General features: G+C 42.5%; 1 pseudogene; it reads right to left on the reverse strand.

Moving 5' to 3' along the window:
* Positions 1-4,014: 4,014 nt before the first annotated feature.
* Positions 4,015-5,274, reverse strand: LOC147737698 (uncharacterized; annotated as a pseudogene).
* Between the last annotated feature and the right edge of the window lie 783 nt (positions 5,275-6,057).

The raw sequence follows: 6,057 nt of genomic DNA on the forward strand, positions 1-6,057 counted from the left end.
CTCATCCCTTGGCTTCTCACCACATGCGGAGGGTAAGCCTTACCTTTTTCAACCACGCGCACTGCTTCTTGATGCGCACCTTTACATACAGCAACGGACCTGACCCAAGCTTTTATTCCGATTAGGTGACTTATCCACCTTCATCCATGTTGCCCCACACCACCCCAGTCCTGACGAAGATCCGCACGGCCGAGCTTGGGAAATTCCCTTGTGCCCTAAGTCGGAACGAAATGTCAACGCTCTTGGATAGGTCTAGACTTACCCTTTTGTGTCCTCTATCATGCAATTTTTGAATTTTATTCTGCAATTTTACATATGACTTAAATTGTGTACAGATACATGTGGAGCTAGGCTGCTTCTGACGATGAATGACAACCGATCATAGTGTTTTTGAAAATAATGCGCATCTCTTATTTTCTCCTATGTCACTGATTTCTTTCCTTCTTAACACTGAGCACTCCTCATCCTATGAGCACCTTCCCCCTTTTGGAGCAGCCTTTACTGAACCGGTAATTCTTGAATATTACCTGTCTCTTGAATATTACTTGAGTATTCACCAGAAAAACTAGTACATTAAATTACTTGGTGAACATGTATTTTTTGGTCTGTTTTGTCTGTTTATCCTTATGTATAACTGAGTTTTTGAAATGTACAAGCAGATATAAACCAGGCTTTCCTGTAGTACCAGACGTCTGTATACCAGGCTGTGTTGGGAGTGCAAGTGCCCCAATTAGATGAGTATTTGAATAGACTGTCGATCCTCAGACTTAACCCCCTTCAGGGACATACACCAGATGAAACCCTACGCTCCTACTGGCCACTGTACACCGACCACTAGATTCGCAGGAATGTCCTTGCAAACAGGTTGCTCCCCTGCCTCTCTACATTGGCACTAAGACCAGAATGGTTTCGTACCCGGGAGAAAAATGTGTCTAAACCTATGACGCCTCTGCAGCTGATGGAAAAGAATCTTCAAGAATTTGCCTCCATAAACAGCACTCTCACTAGATATAGAGAAGGCCTTCGACACCTGGGGTAGTTTTATTTAACGAAAGTGCTGATGTGCATGAAACTAGGTGCAGAAATACTGCACTGGATGAAACGCTGGCCCGCATCCGGACAGGCAGAGATCCCAGTTTCTTTTGAAGCATGTGGCAAAGATGCCTGCTGTCGATTACTTTCGCCCTAGTCATGGACCTGTTCGCTGGCTTGTTTCTTTCACAGCACCCAGCAGTCGGTACACCAAGTGGGCCAAATTGGGAGGTCATTTCACTGTATGCAGATGATGCATTTGTGTACCTCAGGTACGTGTATGCGTATCTACTGCAGGTGATGGAGGTTCTAGATGATTTTGGTAGGGATTCTGGACTGAGGCTAAATTGGACCAAATCTAGCTTATATCCCATGCGCAAACTCACAACTTAGAACAGGAAGTGCTGCCCCAATTAGCACTAGGTTGGCACCTTGACATCTTCAGGTATTAAGCGGTGAACTTACCACACTGATGAAGACCTTATACAGGGCAATTTAGATGATGTTCAATGTTTGCATCTCCCTGTCGTTTTGGGGCTCCCTGCCACTATCAACCCATGGGTAGAGTCGAAGGTGCAAAAATGCTGTTATTACATTTATACTGTTTCTCGGCCCATCTAGTTTACCTGCCCCTGGGCTTTTTCAGGAAATTGGACTCTGTTTCTGTTCTTATGGACTTAATCTGGGGAGTGGACAACAAGAGAGTCGGGCTTCGCAAACTTTACTCTACCTTGGAACATGCTGGGTGGATGTACATTTAAAAGACTGAAGAACTACAAACTACTGTGTGACTTGGAAGATGATTATTTCTCAATACAGCCCTTGTTTGTGATCTCGTTACAGTTCTCACATTTTCACCTGCACTAGAAGAAATGGGAGCCTGGAGTGTCTGATCACAGAAACCCATTTACATACAAAGGGGGGTGAAAGCCTGTTCACAACGCACAACACAACTTGTTTATGTAAAGGTTTGTACATTGCACAGGGATTGTGATATAGGTAACAGTGTGAGTGTTGTATGGCAGCAGCGAGCAGTCTTAGTTGCTGAGCTATGAATCTGTGACGGGTGCATCTTTAGCTCTTTCAACTGTTTGAGTCTGAGAGGGTGGCAGTCTCAAATTCTTGGGGCATAGATACCAACAGCTTAACTCATAATCTTGACTTTTTGCATCTACAGTTGGTCCAGATGCCACCTAAGAGAGTAACCTTAGTGTGCTTTCTGGAGTCAGCCTGCTTTGATTTTACCAAACTTTGGTCAGCAAAGGTAAATGTGTCTTCTACCAAGTGTTCTTAGCACGCTTTTGGTAACGTGGCTTGAGCAGTATGGCCCATGGCACGCTCAAAGGTAAAGAAAAACAGTGGAAGTCACAAATTTCAATAGTTTATTAAAAATAGACAAGGATTTTTAAGATTCAAACCAAGTTTAGATCAAAAAGAATATTTAATAATTATTCAGAAATGGGCTGTGATTTAAGGATTACTAATTAGCAAAACCACTGTCAAAACCAAATAATAAGGTAAATGAATTTAAAAAAGCAGATCCACTGAATCAATCAGGAAGTCACCTACAAAATTGTAGCTGACTTTGGTAGCTATGCTCGAGAGGACAAAGATACGTTTAGTCTCTGGTGATAATTAACACTGGAATTTGAAGCAAGGTTTTTGGTGACGGTGACGAGCTGCACAGAAGTGACTCGAAGTGCAAAATTTCCACAGAGTAGAGTTGGGCTAGCAAGTTGAACCTGAATCCACGGCCATCAAAATGGGGGAAACTTCAAGCAGTTACAACAGCTGCAAATTCTTCGGCGCTTCCAAGGTATGGAGATGGTTCAAGGTTGATTATAAGAGCCAAAGCATGGAACGTGGCAGGCCTGAGGCATGGTTAAGGGGATAGCAGGTTCCATTTGAAAAAAAAAGAAGATGGAAAGAGCCAACTCGTGTGGATCTTTGTAATACGAGGCTGTGTCTTTTTGGAACAGAAGTCTATTTAGGATGGGGCCAAGAATGGTTTGCATATGGCTGACCTTGTCTGTAGTTACACAAAGACTAGAGAATGATGTGGTGGGATGGTGCCGAGATTAACTACCAGTCCATCCATCACCTTTAGTTTTTCTCAATGATCACCCCTACGTGGCACAGGCATGAGCAGACGTTGGTCCCTTAGAGACCTACGACAAAGGGACTCCTGCTGCAGCCCCCTGGTGAGGCTCATTAAGGCTGGAAACAGTTTGAGGTTACATGCATTCCAGACCCTTGGGGGCGTGGCCTCAAAGTTCAGGGTCCAATGGACTTTGTGGGTCAGTCATTGCTTATAAACACTCAGGGAACAAAACACACTGAACGGAATGAGGCCACAAATAGTAACAAAGGAATGAGGTTAATTCAAGCATTTCCATCCCACACTGTGTTCTTTTCTGAGTAGACAGTTTTTTGGACAATCAATGGAGTGGAGTCTTTGTGGCTGCGTCATGTAAATGTTTTGCAATGCTGAAAGCTCCTCCTCAGGGTTTACAGTGAGCACCTTTTATTCTACCACATTGTCTCTCCTATGTGGTAAGGTTACATTTACAACTGAAGTTTTTGTCACATTGAGAGCACAGATCATTTTCTTTCACATTGTGGGTTCTCTATTGTTGAATCAACCTGAATCTCCAGCAGACACTTCCCAGGCATTTAGAACAATGACAAGGTTTTCCAGGTAAGTTCTCGCAGGTTGAGTGAGACCAGATTTCCGGCTGAAACTTTTCCAGCATTCAGAGAGCTAAGAAAGTTTTTCCCCACTGTGAGTTCTCTCATGTGTAGTGAGAGTTGCTTTATGACTGAAGCTTTTCTGGCATTCAGAACACTGATACGGTTTATGCCCAGTGTGGGTTATTTCATGTACAGTAAGGCTGGATTTCCGACTGAAGCTTTTCGAGCATTCAGAGCACTGATAAGGTTGTTGTCCAGTGTGAGTTCTTTCATGTCTAGTGAGACTTTCTTTCAATCTGAAGCTTTTTTGGCATTCAGAGCACTGATACGGTTTGAGCCCGTGTGGGTTCCTTCATGCACAGTAAGGTTGGATTTCCAACTGAATCCTTTCCGGCATTCAGAGCACCGATATAGTTTTTGTCCAGTGTGGGTTCTCTCATGTCTAGTGAGACTTTCTTTCAATCTGAAGTTTTTTTGGCATTTAGAGCACTGACACGGTTTGAGCCCAGTGTGGGTTCTTTCATGCTTAGTAAGGTTGGATTTCTGACTGAATCCTTTCCGGCATTGAGAGCACTGATAAGGTTTTTCCCAAGTATGAGTTCTCTCAGGGTGAGTGAGAGTTATTTTATGACTGAAGCTTTTCTAACATTCAGAACCCTGATACGGTTTTAACCTAGTATGGATTCTCTGATGTACATTTAAACCCGATTTCTGATAGAAACGTTTTTGGCATTCAGAGCACTGATACGGTTTGAGCCCAGTATGGATTCTTTGATGTTGAGTTAAACCGAATTTGTAATAGAAACCTTTTTGGCATTCAGAACACTGATACGGTTTATGCCCAGTGTGGGTCCTTTCATGTTTAGTAAGGTGGCTTTTTTGATTGAAGCTTTTACAGCATTCAGAGCACTGATACGGTTTATGCCCAGTGTGGGTTCTTTCATGTACAGTAAGGCTGCTTTTCTGACTGAAGCTTTTACAGCATTCAGAGCACTGATACGGTTTTTGCCCAGTGTGGGTTCTTTCATGTACAGTTAGAATGGATTTGCTACTGAAGCTTTTACAGCATTCAGAACACTGATAAGGTTTTTGTCCAGTGTGGGTTATTTCATGTAAAGTGAGATTGTGTTTGCTACTGAAGCTTTTACAGCATTCAGAGCACTGATAAGGTTTTTGTCCAGTGTGGGTTCTCTGATGTTTAATCAGACTTCCACTAAAACTGAAGCTTTTTTGGCATGAGGAGCACTGATATCGTTTTTGTCCAGTGTGGGTTCTTACGTGCATAACAACACTAGATTTAGGACTGAAGCTTTTCTGGCATTCTGGACACTGATAGGGGTTATGCTCAGTGTTGGTTCTTTCATGTACCGTAAGGTTATATTTGCGAGTGAAGCCTTTCTGCCATTCAGGACACTGATAGGGTTTTCGTCCAGAGCTAGTTTTCTCATGTTTAGTGAGGCTGGATTGATAACTAAAGCTGTTCTCACATTCATTGCTCTTATTCGAGTTGTTTGTTTCTCCAAGTTGGGTTTGTTCCTGGATACATGCCATCTTAAGACTGAATCTGATTTCGGATCGTGTACTTGTTTATGTTACAACTCAACATTAACTTCCTACCTCTAAAGGCACCAATCTAACTTGTCTTATTAACTTTCACTGAGGAGCCCCTTGTATTGATTAAGAGGCCTCTCATGGATTCATTTTCTCCAAGTTATGTCCGGGTAAATTCTCTCTAGTTTAATTAGTCTCATTTAGTGATTCTAGTTTATCACATTTGATTTAGGAGTTTTAAAAGCACTAATAAGGTCCTTGGGGTTTAGTGTTTGCCTGTTAGGTATGTTTGTTCATACAAGTAATGATTAGGGCATGCCAGGGTGGTTTATGAATTATCAACAGCGTAACACTGGCCCCTTTTATACTTTCTGTCAGTATATGCTTTTTTGCTAAGTGGCTAAGACAGGTACATGATCCACTTTGGAGGTACAGGACACTCTGAAACCACTCGGATCAACCCAAGAGTTGGTGGGGGAAAGCTTTGTATATTGGAAATGATAATCCAGCATCTTTGCTGTAACAACATCTGAGAAAGCGTATTTACATTGACTTCCTTTTAAACAATCTTTTTTCTCCTCTCGTCTCCAGGAGACAGAGACAAAAGCTTGCGCTTTGTAAACCGAGGATATTAGTCTTTTTGACGGTTCTGTCACATCACATCACATCTACGGATACTGATCTGTTGGGGAGGGTTTAGGTCTCCAAAGCATTTCTCATAAGCCATCAAACAGAATTCACAGCACTGAGTTTTCTCAAGTGCACTGGGTGGGGATCAATTGT

This window comes from Lissotriton vulgaris, chromosome 1_1, assembly GCF_964263255.1.
Source record: "Lissotriton vulgaris chromosome 1_1, aLisVul1.2, whole genome shotgun sequence".
Lineage (NCBI taxonomy): Eukaryota > Metazoa > Chordata > Amphibia > Caudata > Salamandridae > Lissotriton > Lissotriton vulgaris.